At 42.0% G+C, this 27,326-nt stretch overlaps 1 protein-coding gene across 2 annotated transcripts in view; it reads right to left on the reverse strand.

Moving 5' to 3' along the window:
* The window catches only part of ttbk2a (tau tubulin kinase 2a), a 306,526-nt gene extending 280,529 nt beyond the window's left edge, over positions 1-25,997 (reverse strand). For both annotated transcript variants that reach the window (XM_043698390.2, XM_043698389.2), the window contains exon 1: positions 25,124-25,997. The gene's annotated coding sequence lies outside the window, so the exon portion shown is untranslated. The remainder of the gene's footprint in view (positions 1-25,123) is intronic.
* Positions 25,998-27,326: the final 1,329 nt, after the last annotated feature.

Below are 27,326 nucleotides of genomic sequence, written 5' to 3' on the forward strand. Positions count from 1 at the left end.
GACCGAATCAACACGGACATCTACTACAAACCGACTGACTCCCACAGCTACCCGGACTACACCTCCTCCCATCCTGCCCCCTGTAAAAACGCCATCCCATTCTCCCAATTCCTTCGACTCCGCCGCATCTGCTCCCAGGAGGACCAGTTCCAAAAATGCACAACCCAGATGGCCTCCTTCTTCAAGGACCGCAATTTCCCCCCCGACGTGGTCGACGATACCCTCCACCGCATCTCTTCCACTTCCCGCTCCTCCGCCCTTGAGCCCCGCCCCTCCAACCACCACCAGGACAGAACCCCACTGGTCCTCACCTACCACCCCACCAATCTCCATGTTCAGCGCATCATCCGCCGTCATTTCCGCTACCTCCAAACGGACCCCACCACCAAGGATATATTTCCCTCCCCTCCCCTATCAGCATTCCGTAAAGACCACTCCCTCTGTGACTCCCTCGTCAGATCCACACCCCCCACCAACCCAACCTCCACTCCCGGCACCTTCCCCTGCAACCGCAGGAGGTGCAAGACTTGCGCCCACACCTCCCCCCTCACCTCCCTCCAAGGCCCCAAAGGAAACTTCCATATCCGCCACAGATTCACCTGCACCTCCACACACATCATCTATTGCATCCTCTGCACCCGATGTGGTCTCCTCTATATTGGGGAGACAGGCCGGCTACTTGCGGAGCGTTTCAGAGAACACCTCTGGGACACCCGGACCAACCAACCCAACCACCCTGTGGCTCAACATTTCAATTCCCCCTCCCACTCCACCAAGGATATGCAGGTCTTTGGACTCCTCCATCGCCAGACCACAACAAAACGACGGTTGGAGGAAGAGCGCCTCATCTTCCGCCTAGGAACCCTCCAACCTCAAGGGATGAACTCTGATTTCACCAGTTTCCTCATTTCCCCTCCCCCCACCTTGTCTCAGTCTAATCCATCGAATTCAGCACTACCTTCCTAACCTGCAATCTTCTTCCTGACCTCTCCGCCCCCACCCCAGTCTGACCTATCACCCTCACCTTGACCTCTTTCCACCTATCACATTTCCGACGCCCCTCCCCCAAGTCCCTCCTCCCTACCTTTTATCTTAGCCTGCTAGACAAACTTTCCTCATTCCTGAAGAAGGGCTTATGCCCGAAACGTCGATTCTCCTGTTCCCTGGATGCTGCCTGACCTGCTGCGCTTTTCCAGCAACACATTTTCAGCTCGTCATTCTCACCTATGACTTTTCCCCTAACATCCAGCTAGTGAAACTGCTCCCTCCTGGTTTCATTCATAGCCCGCTCATCATATTCAGAATATTATTTACAATGGCTTCCCTTTCGACTCTTGCACTATTATCTCTATCACCAAGGATAGATGTTTAGCCAACTCCAATTTCTCATCTACACCTTATAACATCTTCTGAAAGCACATGTATTCTGCAACACCTGCTTCAACCTTACCATTGCCTCTCTGCACTCCTCCACTGTCACTAGGTTATCCGACTAACTATTTAAAACACTCAGTTCTAGATGAGCAGAAATTACCTTCAATTAAATACTGGAAAGAATTAAGTCTCTGGTCCCAGTCCCAAACTCTGAACGTAACTACTACCTTTTTTTCCTGATAACAGCCTGAGACTAAAGCTGTTTACAACCTTGCTTCACATTCGATCCCAAGGTGAGCTATCAACCTTATATTTATACTATCACAAACCCACTTCCTTGCAACTCCATCCCTGTCTCAGCTCATATGGTACCGAAATTCTCAATCTAACCTCCAGACTCTTATTCCAACATACTGTTGGTTGGTCTCCCATACTTTACCTTTTTCAAAACTTAGCTCACACAGAACTTCACCTCTTTGTATAAAATTGCACCATGCCATTCCCAAAACACCCAAGTTTGTCAACTTACACTGACACTCCCCTCCCCCCCCCCCCCGCCGCCAGTCAAGTAATATCTTGATTTTAAAATTCTCGTTCTTGTTCTCAAAACCATCCCTATTCTCGCCTCTATAAATCTTCATCAGCACTATTATCCTCTCAGACATCTGCACTCAGACAATTCTGGCCTCCCGGAGTCTCTGATTTTAATTGTACCTCAACTGATTAATGCTCATTCAGCTATCAAGCTCCAAGCCCTGGAATGCCTTTCCTAAACTTTTCCTCCTTTAATACAGGCCATAAAACCTATCATCTTTGACCAAGCATTTGGTTAAATTACCTAACACCTCAGCTTTATAATGTTGTTTCATTAAGCTCCTGGGGAACATTAGAACAATGGAAAATAGGAAATAGCAGAATGACTACAGGTAGATCTCCTATAATGCAATTTGGTTGTTACACGATTTGTGAATTGCAGACTTTTTTCAATAAAGCAAATTTCTGTTCGCTAAATGCGATTCTATCCCCTGCACTAGCTGAAAAGCAAAACCCAGCCTTAGGATTCTCTGTCTGCAAAACGCCAAGTCTGTGTGCAGCTAAATACATAGAACATTCCCGCGCAGCACAGTCCCTTTGGGCCTCGATGTTGCACCAACCTGTGAAACCAATCTAAATCCCATCTAACATACACTATTACATCATCATCCACATGTTTATCCAATGACCATTTAAATGCCCTTAATGTTGGCGAGTTCACTACTGCTACAGGCAGGGCATTCCTTGCCCCTACTAGTCTGAGCAAAGAACCTACTTCTGTCCTATATCTATCACCCCTCAATTTAAAACAGGAACGCAATCAGCTCCGCAAGCCTTGAAACACAGCTTGAAATTGGGAATGGTAATCTACATTTAAAAGGAACTTTATTTCAAACCGGGGGAAGAATCCTGAGGAGGACTGGAATTCCACATCGGGATCACGTTGTCAGATAGCTCATGTGCTTTCTGGTGAAGAGCTTCATAAAAGGTACAATGCTGTAGTCAGCGATTTTCATGTTAGTGTTAAATTTACTGATTTGAACTTTACTGATAATTTTGGTGGTTCGCACAACCCTGTTTTTTCCAAAGGCCCCATTATTTATATTGCACTACTTTCTACATCATGGTGTTGCATGGGAACACAACTACCGCATTATGAAGAACTACCTGTTGGTCATTCAGCCCCTTAAGCCTGTCCCCCCAATCAACAAAATCATGGCTGATCTGCTCAATCATATTTTGTACCAGCTCATCATAGCCCTCAACACTTCAATATTGCAAAAATCAACCTATCTCAAAACAATTTCAGAGATTTAGTCTCCATAACTGTCTAGAGTAGAGAATTCCAGACATTCACCACTCTCTGGGAGAAGAAATTCCTTCACATTTCAGTTTTAAATGAGTGTTCCCTTATGCCATAACCATATCGCCTAGTTCAAGATTCCCCCACAAGTGGAAACATAAAACCATAGGATGTAGGAGCAGAAGCAAGAGGCCATTCAATCCATTGAGTCTGCTCCACCATTCAATGAGATCATGGCTGATCTGAATCCTCAATTCCACATTCCTATCTTTTCCTCATAACCCTCAATTCTCCTACTGATGAAAAGTCTGTCTATCTCAGCCTTGGATATATTTATTGAGCAACCTTAACAGCCCTTTATGGTATTTCACTACCGTCAGAGAAAAATCCTCATCGGTTTTTAAATTGGCAATGGCTTAATCTGAGATTATGCCCTCTCATCCAAGACTCTATCACAAGGGGAAAGAACTACTCCATATCACAACAGCACTGGAATACCTTATTACACTAAAGGCATTATACAAGTTGTTGTTGCAACCAGTTATATAAAATACAGATCCATAATATACAGGGAAATCTGTTTAGCTCAATTGGCTGGATTATTGGTTTACAGAGCAGTGTAATGCCAACAGCATGGGTTCAATTCCCTTCATCAGTTTCAGGTTACCAAGAATTCTCCTTCTCAACCTCTTCCCTTGCCTGAGGTCTGGGGCCCCCAGGTTAAATCACCACCAGTCGCTTCTCTCTAATGAGAGTGAGAATGTATATTGGGTATGAGCAGGTAGGGAAAGAGTTAAGTTTTGAGTTTTACAAAACAGGAGGTTCAGCTGAGCATGACTCAGATCAGATAAGAACTTCCAGTTAACAATGGGGTGCTGGAGGCAAGGGTTTTGGGTTAACAAGATAGAAAAGCATTCATTACATAGAGCCATTTAACGACATTAGAAGCAGTCAGTATGTAAGGTCAGTTTAACAAGGTGAAAAATATTCATTGTGAAGCCAGTTAAGATTAAGAACATTCACTGTTTAACAGCAGATGGCTTAATCTTTACTGCTGATGCTCGCTGATTGTAACAGTCACGCAACCAATATGTATGTTGCCTTACCTGGATGCTCCTCCCTGTAAAATGACTACATAATTCATCAAGAAACTGCTATTCCAGAGAAGACCGGGAACCCATGTCCCTTTGCACATGGGGGAGGGGGGGGGGCGAAGAGGACGAGAAGAGAGCAGCCCTTGTGGTCTGATAAGACTATGGCAATGCAAAAACAGCAACAAAACATAATCTACAGAAGGAACTGGTTATTTGGTGCTTCAAGGCAACTTCATCATTCAATAAGATCATAGATGTTGTCCTACCACAATTGTGCCTTCTGCATTGTAATTATGCCCCTCGATCCCTTATTATCTACAAACCTAAAGATGGCTGAATTGAATACAATTGACGGTTGACCATCCATAGCTCTCTGGAGTGGAGAAAACCAAAGCTTCACAGCCATTTCAGTGAAAACATTTCTCCTTTACTCAGTTCTACATGGCTGAGCTCTGAATCAGAGACTGCGATTTCCTCGTGCTATAATCCTAGACAGAAAAATATCCTCAAAGCATTACCTCATCAAGCCAGAAAATAGTTTACAAGTGCTGGAGAAACTCAGCAGACCTGGCAGCATCTGTAGAGAGAAACAGAGTTAGAACATTACAGCACAGTACAGGCTCTTCGGCCCTCAATGTTGCGCCAACCTGTGGAACCAATCTGAAGTCTACTCCATTTTCATTCATGTGTTTATCCAATGACCACTACTGTTGCCAGCAGTGCATACCATGCCCCTACTACTCTGAGTAAAGAAACTACCTCTGACATCTGGATCAGTGGTGCTGGAAGAGCACAGCAATTCAGGCAGCATCCGAGGACAGGCAAAATCGACGTTTCGGGCAAAAGCCCTTCATCAGGAACCCGAAACGTCGATTTTGCCTGTCCTCGGATGCTGCCTGAATTGCTGTGCTCTTCCAGCACCACTGATCCAGAATCTGGTTTCCAGCATCTGCAGTCATTGTTTTTACCTCTGACATCTGTCCTATATCTATCACCCCTCAATGTCCCCTCATGCTAGCCATCACCATCCGAGGAAAAAAGCTATCACCGTCCACCTATCTAATCCTTTCAACCTCCTCCTCTCCAATGAAAACAGCCTCAGTTCCCTCAGCCTTTCCTCATAAGACCTTCCTTCCATACCAGGCAACATCCTAGAAAAACTCCTCTGAACCCTTTACAAAGCATCCACATCCTTCCTATAATGCAGTGACCAGAGCTGCATGCAACACTCCAAGTGTAGCCGCAGAGTTTTGTACAGCTGCAGCATGACCTCGTTGCTCCAAAACTCAATCCCTCTACGATAAAAGCTAACACACTGTATGCCCTCGTAACAACCCTATCAACCTGGGTGTCAACTTTCAGGGATTCATGTACATGGACACGGAGATCTCTCTGCTCGTCTACACTACCAAGAATCTTACCATTAACCCAGTACTCTGCATTCCTGTTACTCCTTCTATAGTGAATCACCTCACACTTTTCTGCATTAAACTCCATTTGCCACTTCTCAGCCCAGCTCTACAGCTTATCTATGTCCCTCTGTAACCTGCAACATCCTTCAGCACTATCCACAACTCCACCGACCTTAGTGTCCATCCAAATTTACTAACCCATTCTCTACACCCTCATCCGGGTCATTTACAAAAATGACAAACAACAGTGGCCCCAAAACAAATCCTTGTAGTACACCACTAGTAACTGAATTCCAGATGAACATTTCCCATCAAGCATCACCCTCTCTTCTTTCAGCTCGCCAATCTCTGATCCAAACTGCTAAATCACCCACAACCCCATGCCTCCGTATTTTGTGCAATAGCCTACCACAGGGAACCTTACACCAAGCACCTTACTTGAAATCCACATACACCACATCAACTGCTTTACCCTCATCTACCTGTTTGAGTTCTTTCAGATGGTAACCAATCAGGTTTGAGAGGCACAACCTACCCTTCAGAAAACCACGTTGACTATCCCTAATCAACTTATTCTTTTCGAGATGATTATATACCCTATCTGTTGTAACCTTTACCAACACTTTACCCAAAACTGAAGTAAGGCTCACTGGTCTAGAATTACCTCTACTCCCCTTCTTGAAGGGGGAAACATTTGCTATCCTCCAGTCTTCTGGCACTATTCTGTAGACGATGATGACATAAAAGACCAAAGCCAAAGGCTCTGCAATCTCCTCTCTGGCTTCCCAGAGAATCCTAGGATATATCCCATCTGACACAGGGGTCTTAGCAATTCTGGAGTGTGAAAACTGATAACGCCTCCTCATTGTGAATCTCAATCCCATCTGTTCCAACAGCCTGTATCTCAGTACTCTCCTTGCCAACATTGCCTTTTCCCAGTGTGAATACTGATGAAAAATATTCATTTAGTGCTTCTCCTATCTCCTGACTCCATATACAAATTCCACTACTATCTGAAATTGGCCCAGATCTTACCCTAGTCATTCTTTTATTCCTGATAAACCTATAGAAAGCTTTAGGGTTTCCCTTGATCCTATCTGACAATCTGCCAAGTTGATGTTCTGATGAAGGGTCACTAGACTTGAAATATTATATGTATTTTTAGTTCCAGCAACCACAGTTGCTTGCTATTATTTTAGCCAAAAATTGTTTATTTCAATTCGACAAGATCAACTCACTCAGCAATAAATTCCAGGGAATATCAGCTTGGTTTTCTCAATTTCCCTTCATACATCAATCTCCTTGCCAAGAAACAGTCCAGTCAACTGTTACTGCAATCCCTTCTTAGGCAAGTTGCTTCCTTAGATAATGAGATCGTAACCCCCGCTGTGGTATCATCAAAGCTTTATTCAATTGGCGCAAAGCTTCTTTATTTATATATTCTAATCCCTTTGCAATGAAGGTGAACATGCCATTAGCTTTTCTAATTGTTTGTTGTGTCTGCATGTTAATTTTCTGGAGCGCGTATCTAAGTACACATAAAACCATTGATATTCAGAGAGTTCTATTTCTCAAAGTTTAAAGAAATACTTTTTCCTAACAAATGGAAAACTTAACATTACTCCACATTATATTCCATTTGCCTAATTCTTGCCCACTATTTATCCTCAATGTGTGCTATTATTCAAATCTATGCCCTGTAATTTTGTATCATAAACATGTGCACCCTCAGGACATTCCCTGCAGGGAGACTACATTCCAACCAATTTCTTTGTATTACTTCCCAATTTGCCATAAATGTTTCTCTGTATACAAATTGTGGAATCAACATGTGGTGTTTTATACACAGAACAAGGAATAAAATGTCTTTAAAATGATAAATTACATCTGCACAACTTAGTCCAATTTACCCTCATCATCTAACCCTATTTCATAAGAAGCGTACTTTCGACTTGCTATCTTCTGTGCAATGCCAGGGGAAAACAAATAGTAGCTTCACAAAGATATAATTATTTAAAGTACTCTGTTGCTGTGGGAACTCAGTTCCTACACTATCAGCCTGTCAATATAAGCCAACCAACTAAAACATCATCTGTCCTTTGTGAATCATACAACAATAAGGGTTAAGGTATCAACACACATTTAACACAACCTTGTAAAATGGAGGCTATGCATATAAAGTTGACAGGACAAGAAGTTAAAATAGAGTTTAAAACACTACAAAAGGGAAGATCCTGTAATTTTTCCACCTTGACAATGCTCTTCCACCCACTGAATGTGATGACTTCCTTCTCAGGGTGCCGTTCCACAGGCATCCAGTGCTTCACCAGGGTGGCCATTATTCAGCTGTGAGCTTTGGCTGCGTTAGCAAGCTATTCAGCTGCAGAGGTATCACAGACAAGCTTGATTATGTCCTCACCCGATGTGCAAACATACACAGCCAGCATAAATTGTTGGACAGCCAAGGGACCAGTATACCTAGATGATTTTCCTAAACCAGGGCCACTGGCAGTACTTGTGCGTCCCTAAAAACATCTCAACTAAAAATCAGATAACTTAGGATTTGTAGGTATGGGGCTCAGCTACTCAATAAATAAATTCATTTCAACCATATTGAAATCCTCAACATATTGCAGCTCATCAACTATGCTTTGCATGACACTTCCTAAAAGGTTAACAGTCAGGGGAAATTGAAATCTATGCAAGTGTCAGCAAAATCCTTCAAGGAAGTTTTAACGAGAGCTTTAGGAATACCCACAGGATTTGCAGGCATTTTATCCACCTGCTCATTACTAAAGAGCCCTGTGAACACCGATTCTGTTCTAGTGTAAACAGGATTCTTTAATTCAAGAAGAGTCAAATCTCTTAAGATGCACCTACTCATTGATTCACTTGAAATAATAATAATAATAATAGTAATAATATCAACTGTTAAGAGTCATGCAAACAAAACAGTGACTCAAAATCACTCCAGTTTCAAACAATTTACAGCAATGATCAACAGATGAAACATACAATTTCATTTTAATTTCTAATGCACAAAGAGGACAAGAAGCTATTAACAATTTTACTTGAATCAATAAACCCAAAAGTAAATTTCAAAATGGCAACAATAAGTTCATAAAAATTTTGAATGAAGCATTATGCAGCTAATTCGCTCTAGGAAGGATATAGAATCTTTCAAAACAATACTACACAGATTGCAGCTTGCTATGAGGAAAATACTCAAAGTTTGACACTTTTTTAAAAAATCAGAACATGTTGTGGAGATCCTTTAATAAAACTGGCTAATATTGTGAAATTAAGGGAGGGTAGAGAAAGATGATAGTGTTAGTACAGCCATGGAAAGAGGAATAAGACGCCACAGATAACGGATTCAATGAAATACATTTAGAATAGAGATCAGAAGGTACATATTTGGACTAAACTATGGGACTATGAAATTTAATTTTCAGGGTTGGGACATGGGTGAGTAATGCGATAGAGAACACCCCTGATAACATTTATTGAGCCTAAGTCAGTGGGTAAGAGTTGGAACAACTTTTCGGACTGAATAGAATGGCCTGCTTCAGGGCTAAAATATCAATTTCAATGTGATTGTTTATTTATAAACAAACATACACGGTGATGTTTGAGTAAAGGTGTTCTTATCACTAACCAGAAGTGCATTGCTACTTCTGCAAACAAATCTAAAAATCAGGTTGAACAGAACTTGATCAGGCACTGTAACAAAAACATAAACTGTTATTGAAAACTTATAAAAGGATGAACAGGAACTCACTAAATCAAGATAACATGGGGGTGACAATGCATTCAAGCCCCTGCATTACCTATTAGTCTCAAAAGATCCCTACCATGCCTGTGAAATATGCATGCTCCCTCTCAATGAACACTTCAGCATAACCTCAAAGGAGGGGCAGGTAAATGGGCATAATGACCCCTACATGGTCCACTGTCTGTTAATGGCCACTTTGGCCAAACACAGGATCAGGCTAACAGGCACCCATAGGCACCCAGTTCCTTTAGCAAATGGCCATTCTTTGTTAGAAAGACATCATTTGTTTCTAGTTCTGTTTTGACTATAAAAGCGAAAAAGCACAGCACAGTATGATCCTTGCTAGACAAACAAATATTTGCATTTCAGTAATATTTGCTGGATGATTTCTTAAGAATTCCCCAATTAATTTAAAGGGCTATAGTTTTACTGTCTTCTCTAAATTAGTTGAAACTAAATCTGTAAAACCACCACGTTAGCTTCAAAGAAATGCAGGATAAAATGGATGGCAGATAAAATGCTGTCAAAGTTCAGAAAGCGCTTACTTAAGGAACAGCGGTGCACTTTGCCAGCAAAAATAAGACATCTTTCTAAAGGGATCTTGGGTTGAGTGGCAGTTTCCCTACCTCTGAACCAGGAGACCCGGGTTCATGTCCAAGTGGCTCCAGACACATGCAATAGCATCTTTGAAAAAATCAAGACACAGCTTTCAAGCTCAAACGTCCCGTCAGTGGGAAAATTCAGACAAATTTTAATAGGTGCCAGAGTGACTACAGAGGCAGAGGAGTTTGAACATCTGGTGGTCATGGTCTATCTTAGTACGAATGACTTAGACAGATCTCAGATCCTACTGGAAGGATTTGGAAGGACCAGATGAGATGTATCCAAGGATGCCGATTGAAAGCAAGGGTGGAAACTGCAATTATAGTGGCCATAGCCATACAAACCTTCCTGGACACCAAGGACCCAAGAATTGTTAATATTACATTTTTGCTGAAGAAAAATGTTAAAAGATAAACCCAACAATAACAAACTGATAAATTTCCTGGTGGGAAAGCTTTTAGAAATAATACCCAAGAGCAAAATGAATAGTCATATTGCCAATTAACTAAGGAGAAAGCTTGCACATTGGCAAATTATGTTTAAGTATCATGAATGAGCTAAGAGAGATAACATGGCTAATATGGTTGGTGTGGTGTACAGACTTCCAAAAGGACATTTGATCAATTGTTACATAATAGGTTAGCTACTAAAGTTGACAACATTGAAGCCCATGCAATAAAATGGACTGGGGCAGCGTGATATAAAGTGACTGAGTTATGGTCAAGAAAACTAAGATTACTTTTCTCCTTGGAGAAAGTTATACAGGGTTCCCAATGATCACATTACTGTTTTTGGAACAGAAAGACCTGAGGATATAAATACACAAATGACTAAACGTGGTAGGGCAGGTTACGAAAGTGGTTAAAAAAAAGGATATATAATCTGGATTTTAAAAATAGAGGCTTTGAACATAAAAGCAAGGAAGTTAGAAGACACCAATTTCATTTCAGCTAGAATAGCATGGCCAAATCTGTAAACCACAGTTTGGACAAGGTTTAGAAAACATTTATGAGAATGGGTCCAAGGTCATGGGACATTAGCTATGTGGACAGATTGGGTTAACTGGAGTCAGCTTCCTCAATAAAGGATGGATAGAGGAAATTTGACAGGTGCCCAAGTCATGAGTTGACTAGATAGAATAAAACAGGAAAATATCATAACTGTTAGATGGGTCAAAACCAGAAGACAATGATTTAAAACAAAACGAACCAAAAGCAAACAAATGACTCAAGGTACAACGTTTGTACGTTGCAACATTGGTTAGAAACTGGATTGGATAGATTCAATTGTGGTTCAATAGAAAAGTGAAGAAGAACTTGTAGAGAGAAGATTTGCAAGGCTGTGGGGAAAGGATAAGGATGTGGGACTAATAGAATTAATCCGGAGAGAGCTAGCAAGGACACTGCAAGGCTAAATGCTGCCTTCCTTCACTGAAACCATTCTATGATTCTATAGCTGCCACTTACCAAATGGGTAGAAATGCAAGTTAAGACAGTCAACTTGAATTAATCTTAGGTATCTTTTATCCTAAATTCATTCATGAGACGAGGACATCACTGGTTCGGCCAGCATTTATTGCCCATCTCTAATTGTCCAAAGGGCAGTTAAGAGTCAACCACATTGCTGTTGGTCTGTAGTCTAGGCCTGTCCAAAAAGCACCCTGTAAGCCAAGACTCCTATATGACTTGCTAGCTGTGTTTCAAATACAGGTAGGCGCACACCAGAGATTCTGCAACAAGACGTTCCTCCAGTTAGACGAGAAAAGGGAAGAACATGTTTGCAGGCAGATGTAAGGGGAGGGCACAAGCATGAGTGGATAGAGGGAGAAGGCACACGTGCAAGGAAGTGGGGGGTGCACCTGAAAGCAAGAGGCAGCAAGAACACAGTAACAAGCAAGGTCACAGTTGTGGGGTAGCATATGGCAAGGCAGTTGTATGCACAAAGAAAGTGGAGCATGTCGAAGCACGACAATGTGAGCAGCAGAGCAACCAGGACCGTGTCATGAAGGATAAGAGGGAGTAATATATAGCGCGGCACAAAAATAGACCCTTCAGTCCAACTCTTCCATGCCGACAGATATCCCAACCCAATCTAGTCCCACCTGCCAGCACCTGGCCCATATCCCTCCAAACCCTTCCTATTCATATACCCACCTCGATGTTTTTAAATGCTGCAATTGTATTAGCCTCCACCAATTCCTCCAGCAGCTAATTCCACACACGCACCACCCTCTGTGAGAAAAAGTTGCCCCTTAGGTCTCTTTTATATCTTTCCCCTCTCACCCTAAACCTATGTCCTTTAGTTCTGGTCTCTCCCACCTCAGGGAAGAGATTTTGCCTATTTATCCTATCCATGTCCTTATGATTTTATAAAGCCTCCGACCTCCAGGGAAAACAGCCGTGGCCTATTCAAACCTCTCCCTATAACTCAAATAAAAGAAAGCTGTTGGAATAAGAACAATAATCGTTCTGACGCTGGATGGTCTCAAAGCACCAACCTTTCAGTTAACAATCAAAACGCGCTAACCAATTGCACCACAGAAACTTGTGAGCAAAAGTGTGAGGGACAGAAGAATAGACTATGTGATTGTGTCCATTTCCTCAGAAAAGCAATCAACATACAAGACTCATGCTAAGAGATGCAAGACGGTTGTTGGCATGATCACAGAAAATGTTCTTTGATAACCCACTGCCAAATCATTTGCATTACCAATTTAAAAACAACAAAGGTTACAAGCACTGTCCATAAACAACAATAAAAAAAAACAGGAGAGTGGGAAGACTGTGAGGGAACTAAACTAAAATGGAGTTGGGGATGGGGGAAATAATGAACCAAGCAGTGCCCACCTCTACAAACGAGAAAATTAAATGTTGCCATACTTTTCCCTCAAGTAAGGAATTAATTCTTCAGCTGTGAAGGTATAATCACCCTCTGCATGGCCTCAAAACATTTTAACTTTCCTGTGCTACAAAACACTTCTTGGTTTTCTTGGAATTAGACCACTGAAATCAAGTAGGAGAAAGTGAGGACTGCTGATGCTCCTCTGATCTGTCTGACAGGCTGTGTTTTTCCAGTACCGCACTCTTGACATTGAAATCAAGGGTCATTTTCAAATAAAAATGTACAAAATAATTTGCTGCTATATATGGAATAATCTTGATGCTCTATTACTCAGACATTCTGTAGAGAATCACCTACCAGATTATCAGCATACAGTTGAGATTTTACTACAATAGTACAAGGCCTTAGTAAGACCACACCTAGAGTACTGTGTGCAGTTTTGGCTTCCTTTCCGAGGATGTTCCGGTGATGGAGGGCGTGCAACAGAGGTTTACCATACTGATTCCTGGATTGGCAGGACTGATACATGAAGAGAGATTGGAGTGGTTAGCACTATATTCACAAGAGTTTATAAGAATGAGTTGAGGGGGGGATCCTCAGAATCCTATAAAATGCTAACAGGACTAGAAAGGGTAACTGCATGAAGGATATTCTCAACAATTGGAGAGTCCAGGATCAGGTATTACCGTTTAAAGTTTTGGACTTGTGAATAAACGGGCAGATCTTTGGATAGGTGGTGTGATGATACTATGGCCTTAAGTAGTGTATTTTGTCCTGGTTTTCCTAAAAAAAAGGTTGAGATCAAGAGTTTTCAATAGGGTCTGCTTCAAAGCCCATACAGTAAATGGCTTGTGAAGCCTTCGGATATTTTTCTAAAGTTGGAACAATAGAAGCAGCTTGAAATGGGTACGGTCAAGCTCCTACAGAACCAGCAGTTTTAGTTTTCAGTAGTTGTTGCTAGAGTCTTAAAGCTAGTATATCTCTCCCTGCTTCTGACACACACACAGGTCATCCAGCCCCAATGTCAAGTCTGCTCTACCATTTGATCACAATATGTTTCTAACCCCCATTTTCCTCATAACCCTTCACTACCTCACTACCAAAGCAAAATCTGTTTAACTCCTCAAATTTACGCACTGTCCCAGCATCCACCACACTTTGGTGTAGCAAATTCCACAGATTCACAACCCTTCTCAATTCTTAAACTTGCTACCGCTTATCCCAAGACTACAACCTCTCATCCTGGAATGCCCCACATCTATTTTATCCATACCTTTTATCATCTGGAATACCTCAATTTGATCCCCCTTCATTCTCTGGGATCAATCTAATGCACCTCCCCGGAACTGCCTCCAGTGCCACTACATCTTTCCTCAAATAAGGGGTCCAAAACGGTGCACAATACTCCAGGCGTGGTCTCACCCATGTTTTGTATAGCTGCAACAATACTTCCTTACCTTTATATTCTATTCCTTTAGCTTTTTTTATTATCTGCTGTACCTACTTACTAGTTTTCTGTGACTCATGAACAAGGACACTCAGATCACTCTTACTGTACCACCCCAAAGTCTCTCCCCACTTAAATGATAGGTCGCATTCCCATTTTTCTGACCAAAATGCATGACCTCACTTGTTTTTCATCCTGGACAGGAGAATTGCCTGTGAGATAATCTATTTTACAGAATTTGCCTTTGCCTTTGCCATGGTGTGTTTATGGAATGTTACTATATTGGAATTGTTATATAGAATCATACAGTCTTAAATATGTATAACATGGAAACAGACCCTTCAGACCAACTCATCCATGCCGACAACATATCCTCAATTCATTTAATCCCATTTGCCAGCATTTGGCCCATATCCCTTCCAACCCTTCCTTATTCATATACCCATCCAAATGCCTTCCAAATGTTCTAACTGTACCACCTCCATCACTTCCTCTGGCAGTGCATTCCATACATGCACCATCCTGTGCGTGAAAAAGTTGATTAGATTAGATTACTTACAGTGTGGAACCAGGCCCTTCGGCCCAATAAGTCCACACCGACCCGTCAAAGCGTAACCCACTCAGGTCCATTCCCCTACATTTACTCTTTCACCTAACACTATGGACAATTTAGCATGGCCAATTCACCTAACCTGCACATTTTTGGATTGTGGGAGGAAACCCACGCAGACACAGGGAGAATGTGCAAACTCCACACAGAGAGTCACCTGAGGTGGGAATTGAACCAGAGTCTCTGGCGCGGTGAGGCAGCTGTGCAAACCACTGTGCCACCGTGCCCCTCAGGTCCCTTTTAATTTTTTCCCCCTTACCTTAAACCTACGCCATATAGTTTTTGACTCCCCCGCCCCAGGGAAAAGAACTTGCCTATTTACTCTATGCTCCTAATGATTTTCTAAATCTCTAAGGTCACCCCTCAACCTCCAGGAAAAATAGTCCCAATCTATTCAGCATCTCCCTACTCGTAATTAAGTAATCTATTATTCTGTTAAACTATTCCTGCTTTCTTTAGTTGTATTGTAACTACAGCATATGAATAAAGTGTGTTGGCTTCACAACTGGTAGTTTGACCAACTGAATTGCATCGGAACACAATGTGTTCTTTGCCTTTAAAAAGAAAGAAAAAAAAGTTATGTCGAGGTTATATTCTTAAATATATTTTGAGGGGATTTAAGTCTGGTCCCTAATAATGGGAAAGTCATCTTTTGGGCTAGCAGGACTGAGATGCAGTATTTGCTTCCTTTTCCTAACTAATCCACCACTGCACTGCCTCATCATTAAGGATTTTGGACTCTGAACAATTTCAACTTGTTCATTGAGATGCACCATGTCCCACAACATTACCTGGGTTCTGGATTACCAGACCAGTGATTTTACCACTGCCTCACCAGTGTTCTCTACACTGTCAAGTGGACACACAAGATCCCATGGCACTATTTTGAAGAGATGGTAGATTCTTGTATCTTGTCCAATGTTTAAACCTCAACCATTAACAGATTGCCAGATCATTATCTCACTGTTGCACAAATAAATTGGCTGACACGCTGCTTTACAGGTGATGACATTATTTTGTTTTTGGTAGGGAAAGGCACAATAAAAATCTAAGTTAAAACACGTAGCAAAAGAGATGTTATGACTATACAGAGATGTTACCACCCTGACTTAAATATCACAAGAAAGAGCAAGATGACAGTAAGTCACACATAGCAAGAGACCAAAGACAACCAAGAAAAAAGATGCCAGGACTGAAGAGCTGATTTACAAAACAAAATGGGACAGTAGATCATTTGGAAATTGCTATCCAAACAGAAATCAGATACATAATATTTAATTTTCATTTATGGAAAAACAACTCAACCACTGGTCCAGGAAAACTAGGGTGTATATTGGTGCAAGTCCCCAGTACTGAAAAAGGGGAGTGCAGGGAGAGCTTAACAGCAAAATGAAGATCCAACTGTAAAAATGACAAATCCAAAGGATGACTGATATGAATGAAAATGAAACCCATGCTAGGGTGTTTCCTTTAACTGACAGGTATGGTTTCTGCCTGAAGTGTGTGTGAATGGGAAAGAGTTATCTATCTTCGCCCACTAGATAGTAAACAAAAGTCAAAGGAGAGGTGAAAAGACAAATCAGACTCGTCTAAATGTCAGTGACCTAACAGGGAGAAGCAGCAAAATAAGAGGACAATAATCCAAATTCAGAGTCTCCAGAAATCAGTACCAACTGCAAAACTAGAAGAAACAGAAACCAGAGGCAGCTATTTAGCTTCTCAAGCATGCTCTGCCATTCAATAGGATCATGGCTGATCCAACATTCCTCATCTCCATTTTCCTGCCCTTTCCCCAGAACCCTGGATTCCCTTACTGATCAAGAATTTAACTCAGCTTTAAGTATACACAAGGACACTGCCCACACAGCTTGGTGGCATGGAGTTATAAAGATTCAACCTCAGCAGAAATTCCTCCTCATCACGGTCTTGAAATGGCAAACCTTTATTCTGAGACAATGCTGTCCGATTCTAGACTCTTCCATGAAGGAAAACCATCCTCAATACTTACCATCAAGCCCCTTAAGATTCCGACATGTTTCAATGAGATCACCTCTCATTCATCTTAATTCCAATGTGTAGAGTCTCACAACAATTTAGCCTTTGCTCATACGACAATCCCTCCATTTCAGGGATCATCCTGGTGAACTTCTCTGAACTACCTCCAACGAAAGGATCATTTCCTTAAGAATATCTATACCTGAAACACAAAGCTGGGACACAGGTGCAGCAGATAATCAGAGGACCAAAACACTCAGTATTACACATGCTGTACAGTTGCACTAAGACTTCTCCACTCTTATACTCCAACATCCTCGACACAAGGACCAACATTCATTGGCCTTCCAGATTACCTGCAGCACCTGTGTTTCACATGTAAGTATCCCCAAATCCCTTTGTGCTGCAGTTTTCTGCAGTTTTTCTCCATTTAAATAATACTGTTCTTTTGCTGTCCCTTTCAAAATGAACTTCACACTTTCTCTAGATTATACACCATTTGCTAAAATTTTGCCCACATTCTTAACCTATCAATATCTCTCTGAACACTGTTTGTATCCCTCTCACAATCTACTTTTGCGTCATCTGCGAATTTGGCTCGAATACAGTTACTTCCTTCCAAATGATTAATATAAACTGTAATGTGGTCCCAGCACTGATCCCTGTGAAACACCACTGGTCACAGGTCAGCAACATGAAAAAGGAACCCCTTATCCCCACTCACTGTTTCCTGCTCATAAGCCAATATATTACCTCAATACCATGGGCTCCTTTATTATGGATGACTTAGCCTTTATGAGGTGCTTAGTCAAACACCTTCTGGAATTCCAAATGCAACAAATCTACAGACCCCCTCTATCCATTCTAGTTGAGACTTGCTTAAAAACTCAAATAAGTTAATCCAGCACATTTTACTTTTGATAAATGTATGATTTTCAGAATGTGGTGCTATTACTTTCTTAATAATTGATTCCAATATTTTTCCAACAATAGATGTTAGGCTAATCAGCCTATAGTCACCCATTTTTTGCCCTTCTGTCATTTTTGAATTGGATGTCACATTGGGAATTTTCCAATCCTCTGGTATTCCACCAGAATCCAAGGATTTTTGAAAAATTACAGATCCACGCATCCACTATCACTGCAGCTCACTTTTTACAGGATCATAGGATGCAAATCATCAGGGCTAAGGGACTGGTTCTACCTTTAGCTCCATTAATTTGTCTGATACTACCCCTCTAGTGATGGTGATAGTAATTAATTGCTCAGATTCCTTAGTATTAATGGGATATTTGAAGTATCTTCCACTGAAGGAAGGAACAGATCGTTTACAGGCAATGTAATCCTTTTATTGGTTTTGCAAATTATGTTAATAAAAAGGAGTGCCACTGGCAGCCAATTATCTTCATGGTATTCTGATAAACCCAAAGACTAAAAGGTACAATTACAACATTAAATGACAATAATTGCTGTAATTAAAGCCAATCATCAGCGCTTATCATCCCAGCATAAGGGTATAACATCTTTTCAAACACAGACATCAGCCAGATTTAGCAAAACTGCATCACAAAATTCTAAACCAGAAACATATTGATGCAATATATTATCAAATTTTATTAGCCTACTCATTTTTTATCTCAACTTAACTAGAAGTCAGTTTATTTAGGACTATTCTCCCAAGGAGGTCAGAAGGCTTCAAAATTCAAATCCAACAATGACTCGAACACAAAACTTCAATTGACATTCCGGCACAGTAATTAAGAGTCATGTCTCCTTTAGGTGAGACATTGAATCCATCAGCTCCAACTACCTTCCTGAAGTGTGCACAAAATATACCACAGCATTAACTGAGAAGTCAGAGTTCCCGCAACATCTCCCACAACTAACACCCCCTAAAATGACTGATTTTCCTCGAGGATTTATTTACCTTTTGAGTCCTATGTTCATTTGCTCCACCATTCATGTACACAGCTACTGCACTGAGTGACCCCCAATTCCAATATCTTGACATTTTAAGCATAAGTTATTTCTTAAAATTTGCTCCACTGGATTAAGGTTGCGAAGGAGAGCCAAGTCTTCTGATTATTCATGAGCTGGCATTGCCCAATTATTACCCATTCCCAAAAACAAAACCACATCAGTTTCACCAGAAACAGTATGCCAGTTTTACTGTCAGATAATAAAAGCTTTTGGGATAGGCAGCTTCAAAAGACATGGCTGGGAAGGATAATTTTCAAAAATTTATTTGGAAGGTGTTATCAAGCAACACTTTTTTAAAATAAAACAATAACCTGCTCATGGAAACTCCAGGGCCACTCAGCTCCTTGATCTCGTTACAGCCATGATTCAAATATGGACAGAGAAACTGAATTCCACAACTAAGGAGAGTGACTGCATTGAGGCCACCATGAATGAATGCAAGATGAATAAGACCTAATGAAACTCGAGTTGTCAGGAATCAAGTGAAAAACGCTTCATTGCTTTAGTCACACCCGACAGAAAAGATGATATTTGTGTTTATTAGACATCGGTCACTTCAGCTCCAACGTCTCAGCAGGAAGTTGTCAGAAGAATATCCTACAGTCTTCAGCTGCTTTATCAATGACCGTCCCTCCATCATAAGGTCAGAATTGGAGATATTCACTAATGAATCCTGAGAAGAATATTAAGGCCGTAAAAGTGTACATAAGAGGGAAATCAGGAGGGCAAGAGAGGGGACATGACATAGCTTTGGGTTAAGGAGAATCCAATTAAGGACAAAAGGGTAAATAGGGAGAGAATAGGTCCCCTTAAAGATCAGCACGGCAACTATGCATGGAACCGAAGGAGATGGGGGAAAATACCAAACAAGTATTGTGCACCAGTGTTTTCTGTGAAGATGGACATGGAAGAGAAAGAATGTGGGAAGATAGATGGTGATATCTTGAAAAATGTCCATATCACAGAGGTGGTAGTGCTGGAGTCTTAAAAAGCATCAAGGTGGATAAATCTCCAGAACCTGATCAGGTGTATCCTAGAACCCTGTGGGAAGCTAGGAAAATGGTTGCTGGGCCCCTTGCTGAGATATTTGGATCATCAACAGTCACGGGTGAGGTGCCAGAAGACTGGAGGTTGGCTAACATGGTGCCACTGTTTAAGAAAGGTGTAAGGACAAGCCAGGGAACTATAGACCAGTGAGTCTGACATCGGTAGTGGGCAAGTTGTTGAAGAGAATCCTGAGGGACTGGATTTACATGTATTTGGAACGGCAAGGACTATTAGGGATAGTCAACATGACTGTGTGGGGGAAATCATGTCTCACTAACTTGATTGAGTTTCTTGAAGATGTAGCAAAGAGGATTGCTGAGGGCAGAGTGGTGAACATGATCTATATGGATTTCAGTGAGGCTTTCAACAAGGTTCGTCAAGCTTGACTGGTTAGCAAGATTAGATCTCATGGAGTACAGGGAGAACTATCCATTTTGATATAGAACTAGCTCAAAAGATAGAAATCAGAGGGTGGTGGTGGTGGACGGTTGCCTTTCATACTGGAGGTCTGTGATCAGTGGTGTGCCACAAGGATCGGTGCTGGGTCCTCTACTTTTTGTCACTTACATAAATGATTTGGATTCGAGCATAAGAGGTATAGTTAGTAAATTTGCAGGTGATACCAAAATTTTAGGTGTAGTGGACAACGAAAAAGGCTACCTCAGAGTACAATGGGATCTTGATCAGATGGGCCAATGAGCTGAGGAGTGGCAGATGGAGCTTAATTTAGATAAATGCGAGGTGCTGCATTTTGGAAGAACAAACCATAGCAGGGCTTATACATTAAATGGTAAGGTCCTGGGAGCGTTGCTGAACAAATAGACCTTGAGTGAAGATTCACAGTTTCTTGAAAGTGGAGGCCCAGGTAAATAGGATAGTGAAGGTGGCGTTTGGTATGCTTACCTTTATTGGTCAGAGCAGAGCAATGAGTATAGGAGTTGGGAGGTCATATTGCAGCTGTACAGGACATCGGTTAGGCCACTTTTAGAATATTGTATGTAATTCTGGTCTCCCTCCTATCAGAAGGCTGTTGTGAAACTTGAAAGGGTTCAGAAAAGATTTACAAGTATGTTGTCAGGGTTGGAGGATTTCAGCCATAGGGAGAGGCTGAATAGGCTGGGGCTGTTTTCTCTGGAGCATCAGAGGCTGAGGGATGACCTTATGGAGGTTTATAAAATCCTGAGGGGCATTGATATGGTAAACAGACATGGGCTTTTCCCTGGGGTGGGGAGTCCAGAACTGCAGGATATAGGTTTAGGGTTGGTGGGGGGGGGGAGAAGACTTTAACAGGAACCTAAGGGGCAACTCTTTCACACAGAGGGTGGTGCATGTATGGAATCAGCTGCCAGAGAAAGTGATGGAGGCTGGTATAATTACAACATTTAAAAAAGGCATCTGGATGTATTATGAATAGGAAAGGCTTTAGAGAGATATGGACCAAGTGTTGGCAAATGGGGCTAGATTAGGTTAGCATATCTGGTCGGCATTGACGAGTTGGACTGAAGGGTCTGTTTCCATGCTGTACATCTCTGTGCAGTCATACAGTCATAATGTTGAACTCCATTCATAACTCCTTATACACTGAGGCAATCAAGACCTGGTCAATATCCAGTGTGGGTTGACAACATGTAACATTCCTGCTACATAAATGCCAGACCATGACCATATCCGATTGAGAATCTACCACCATCCCTTGCTATTCAATGACATTACTAACTCCAAATCCACACTAATCAATACTCTGGGTTTTACCACTGACCATAAACAGAACTGGACTAGCCATGTAAATAATGTAGCTACAAGGGTAGGTCAGAGTCTAAGAGTTCTGCAGCAAGTAACTTACCTTCTGGTTCCTGAAGCATGTCTATTACCTACAAGGCACAAGTATGAGTGTGATGAAACACTCCTACTTGTTTAGTGTAGCTCCAACAACATTCAAGTTTAACACCAAAGCAAAGTATCACATCCACTAACACACCATCTAAAAGACCACTGCAGAAATTTAACCAAGACTCCTTAGTCTTTACCTGCCAAATCTACAATGACAGTTATCTAGAAGGATAAAGCGAGCAGATATGTGGGAACACCACCATGTTCTCCAAGTCAGTCACCACCCAGACTTGGAATTTTAGCACCATTCTTTCAGTGTTGCCAAGTCAAAATCCTGGAACTCCCTCTCTAATGGTACAGTGGATCACAGCTGTTCAAGGCAGCAGCTCACATTACTCCAGAATGGGCAATAAATGCTGGCCCAACTCATGTTGCCAAATCAAAACATGAGTAAGTAAAATATAATTTGCCTCCAATCTCAATTGAAGGCATTAGCTTTGATACATTTAGTATGGCTATTTTTCAGCTGTTAGCTGCACCTCACCCCAACCGTGTTTTTACAATGTTCAATTTTGGAGAGCTACTGTCATTAGTATTTAAATAGACTGACAATTGTTTTGCTATGTTAACTTACCTAGATGACTTCAAAATACCTAAAACTTAGTTACCTAGTACATCTTTTTTAGAATAAAAACATGACTCAATGGGAATGATGGTTAGAAAACTTGTGGTGGATATATTCATTAACAAGTGACCAAAATCACATGTCTCGCTCAGTTCATGTTGGCTATCAGTACAGAAATTCCAAAGAGTAGCCTCCAGTTACAACATGGATATAAAAGCTTGAAAGCCTACCTAACTGAATAAAGTGCAAATCCTGATGCATGCTATTGCTACTTTTCCTCATTACCTTCAGAGATCAACCAATTTCTGCTCAAATCCAAAATCAGTAAAAACAGCCGTGTGTATTTCCCGAGAAATAATCTGACTTTGGAGCTGCTGATTTAACCAACCACAACATTTTTAAACCACTCATACCTATTGTTAAAAAATGCTTTATTGAAATTATAGACTTAGAGGCATAAAAAAAAGCATTCCTTAGTATTAAATAAGTCAAATCTCAAGTGTTAAAAATTCAGAGCTACATCTATTCTGACAATCCTAACTTAAAACACACTTCATAAATCTTGATCTTGGTCTCCTTCAAGCATTACTTTTATTACAAATAAATTATATCCTGATTCAGAACGTTAACAGAATCCTGGTCCTTTGGATACTCTAGTCAAAAGAACCTCAAAAAAGAAATAATTCTAATAATCGGGTTTGCACCAACATAGAAACACTACATAAATCTCACCAACTACTACTCCATTTATAGATTTCATCTAATTTATGACCTACTATTGATCATTCTGGACAGACTCTAGAGTTATGATACAGTCCAGGAAAAGCTAGAGGTTTCAAAATAAAACTTTGATTGACAGCACCTATTTTATTAGTAATGGCAGTCAAAACAGCACAAAAGCCAAGATGAATTTGCACAGGTTGTATTTGTATTTTGAATAATTCTGGAAAGCTAATAAGCCATCGAAAGTTACTTCAAAAAATTACATGTAAATATGTTCTAAATGTTACATTCCTATAATTAGCAATGACTTAGCTAATTTACAACGCATGCGTGTGAAACATGTTTTGTGCTTTGAATCAAGTCATTTAATTATGAAGAGGTATTAAAAACCGAAAGAACTGCGTATGCTGTATATCAGGAACAAAAACAGAAGAGAGAAATGTGCGTTAATGTTTCGGACCGGGTGATCCTTAGAACGTCTGGTGTTAACTCTGATTTCTTTTCACAGATGCTGCCAGACCCAATGAAAAGATATTGTCACTGGTAAGCAGAAATGTAAATGTTTCCGCCAAAAAGTTTGTTTTAAAAATAAGCCGCATTATACTCCAATGAATATCTGATTTAAACTTCCAATAACAGGCACTGCATTCCATTCAAAAACAATTCTACAGTTAGTTTATAGATTATCCTGATGATACGTTCAAATTACATGTAGCATCTTACGTGATCGCTAAATATTTAAACTCAAGAGGAGGGAGCCTCATAGCTAACCACTTAGGACAGAACATAAATAAGAGCAAATACGATTTTGAAAATACTGCTATCAAAACTGAAAAATCAAGTACTGATCCGACCCAAATAAGTGCCTGCACGCATTAATGACGCCAGCGCCTGAACAGAATACAGCATGAAGCAATGTTATCGCAGAGGAATTGCATTTTCTGCTGCATCTTCGCTTCTGAAGCCAATGGTAGCTCCATCGCTATTACCTATCTCACGGATCCATTCTACAAAAATCTCGTCCTGTTGGGGCCAAGTGTTCCTCCCACCATAGACCCCAACTGCCCCCCCAGAAAAAAATCAATTGCTGCAGCTGCTTCATTTTCAATTAGTTATGAGCAAATGAAACTGTCTTGCTTGAAGGTCAGTACCTTTCTCTCCACCCCCCCCCCCCCCGATCTGATATTGATCCCTTCCCCCACCCGTTGCGAATATCTGGGAACGGGAAACGTCGTTTGCTCAATCAAAAACGATTTTACAAACTGCGAGAGCTTCCTAACACGCATTTCTAAGAACGCCTGCGTTTGTCCCAGAGGATTGAGGACTGGAAAGAGTCCAACAGAAAACACGGATCAATCCTGACTGACTCAGAGTGTGTGTGTCAAACAGGACCTGGGAGCCAGGCGACACGGAATTATAATCAGGTGGAGTCGGTAGGTTTAACGCAATTGTCTTAAGCTTAGAAATTGAAATATAACGTACTGGTTGGCATGTTTTAAATAAAAAGGTTAAAAATGATGCAGCAAGTTTTGAGAAATGAAAGGGGGGGGGGGAGGAGCAGAAGAGAAGAGGGTGTTGGAGAAACAGGCCAAGCTCACTCTCAAGAAGGTACCCTTCACCCGTTTAATCCCAACATGAAGATCAAAACAGTGGAAAACCCTTCATTTAGAAAGAAAGAAAGAAAGAAAAATATCTCAACGCTCAGAAACGAGAGAGAGAAAAAAAAACAAATCAAAATCAGTGTGTGGTTGGAAACAATTAAAACACAAATCATATCAGGAGCACCTTTGTTGCACCGACCGCACATTGAGAATGGGATCTGGCTGGGGGGGGGGGGTAAATCAATGATGGCTCCATTAGTTACCCTCCTCCTCCCCCAATCAGTCAGTCAGTCAGTGACTCAAAGCAAATGTTTCCACAAAAGCTTTACCTGTGAGATGGCTCAACATCCTGTCTCTCTTCAGCATCAGCAGCTGCAGCAGCAACACCGGCATCACACCGACACGAGAGGCAGCGACATCACCTCCTTAGACCTTGGAGCTCACAGGGTTAATCACCCAGCAACCGGCCTTCGCTCAAACCTCCCCCTCCCCCCAAGCCCACCCTCGGGGCTCTCGCGTTACAACCGGGCTCCTTTCATCTCTCGGAGGGAGGGAGGGAGTGAAGGTGGAACTAAAGGGCGCGGAAATCCTCCGGAACGGCAAAGCGGACGCAATTCCTTTCGCCCGGAGTCAGGAGCACTCGGCGATGGCGGCAGCAACGGCGGCCCCGCCTCCTCCTCCGCCCTCCATGACTGCAGCGGCCTCCTACGTCGCTCTGTACCATCGCAACCGGCCCCGACAACACTCACGCCCCGCCCCCCCCGGCACCTCGCCATTGGTCGGCACCGCACGGACGGAGCAGGCGGCCCGCCCCCTTTCCCGGTTGCCGTTGGTCTTCCGTCACGTCGGTCAAACATGTCACAGAGCGGCCGTCCCCTCCGTCCAATCGCGTTCGGCCATTGATCAACCTTTCGCCCCGCTCCGGCAGCTCCTATTGGTCTACCCCCACGTCGGTCACAACCGTTACTGGGTGACCCTCGTCCGTCTTGTCGTGTTCAGGGATCGATCAGCATTTCGCCCCGCCCATTACCGCCACCGAAGGGCATTCTGGGAGTTGTAGTTCTTCCAAGTTTAGCCCCGCCCCACTGTCAAGTCTGTAATTAATGTGGCGGCTCCTTGAGAGACAAAACAAACTACCGATGTTGGAATCCAAAGTAGACAAACAGGAAACTGGAATAACACAGCAAGCCAGGCAGCTTCAGGAGGTGGAGAAGTCAATGTTTGTTAACCTTTCTTCAGGTCTAGATGTGGTGCTAGGGGGAAACAACTGATAAAGTGGGGGGTGGGGTGGGTTGGGAAGAGTAGCCCAATGGTGAAGGGCTGAAGAGGTCACAGTTGTGTAGCAATGAGGAAGGGATTCACTGGAGGCAGAGAACTTTGGAAACCCAGCAGGTTGAGCAGCATCTGTGAAAAGAGAAACTGAGCGAACGTTTTCAGGCTAGGTTGACTCCTTCAAACCAGTGCTCGTTCTTGTTATGTTGGGTGTCCCTGCCAGCCGAAGTAACAAGCCTGGTCCAGTCCACATAAACGATCACAGCTGTAGTATGTTCCCTCCACCAATCCCTCAAACTTAAGTCTACCTTATCCAAGGGCTACCTGATGAAGGAGAAGCGCTCTGAATGCTTGTACAGGTAGACAACCCTTTATCCGAAATCCCAAAATCTGAAGAACTCCGAAATCCGAAAATTTTCTCGTGAAGTTTTTTTTTCTCCTTAACAAGGTTGTTTGGCGTGCAAACAGTTAACCCAACTCCGCACCCACTCCATGCATGTCACTCAGATGCAATGTGGGTGGGCGTGGCCCAGCACTATCAGGCCTCAATTCTGTCTCAGGGCCCGTAGTACTCACTATTCGGTAAAAATTTTTTAAATTTCACCGTCAAATTTCACCATCAAATTTGAAAAATTCCAAATTCTGAAAACCAGCTTGTCCCAAGCATTTCAGATAAAGGGTTGTGTACCTGTACATCCAAATAAACCTGTTGAACTATAACCTGGTGTTGTGTGATCTTTAATTTTACTCAAGTTTGGAAGGATGCCTACATATCATCCAATGCTAAGAAGATGGCTAAGCTTGATGGCACAGAATAGACTTGCAAGTTATGTTACTTCTGAGAAATTGCATATTCTCTTGTGCATCGGGCTGCACTTAAAACTAAGTAGGAGCAAATTACTGCAAACGCTGGAATCGGTACTGGAAACAACAAGATCACAGTGGGTCAGACAGCATCTGTGGAGACTGAGCAAGCTAATGTTTCAAGTCTAGATGACTCTTCATCAGAGCTGAAGTGACGTGTGGAGGGGACAGCATTTATGCTATAGTTTGGGGTGGTGGGGATAGTGGGTGTAGAGTAATGGAGAAAAAATGTTGATAGTTGATTAAGTGAGAATGGTACAACAATGGTGTGAATACGTGCTAGACTTGAAAGGACTGACAGTCCTACTGGGTGGGGTGAGGGGAGAGAGGATCTGATAACAGAATCTAACAAGTTAAAAAGAAAGGGAAGAAATGGGAGTTGGTTCACAATTTGAA

The sequence above is a fragment of the Chiloscyllium plagiosum genome, unplaced genomic scaffold (genome assembly GCF_037043375.1).
Source record: "Chiloscyllium plagiosum isolate Xiang-an unplaced genomic scaffold, Cpla_swu_hap1 HiC_scaffold_8, whole genome shotgun sequence".
In the NCBI taxonomy this organism is placed as follows: domain Eukaryota; kingdom Metazoa; phylum Chordata; class Chondrichthyes; order Orectolobiformes; family Hemiscylliidae; genus Chiloscyllium; species Chiloscyllium plagiosum.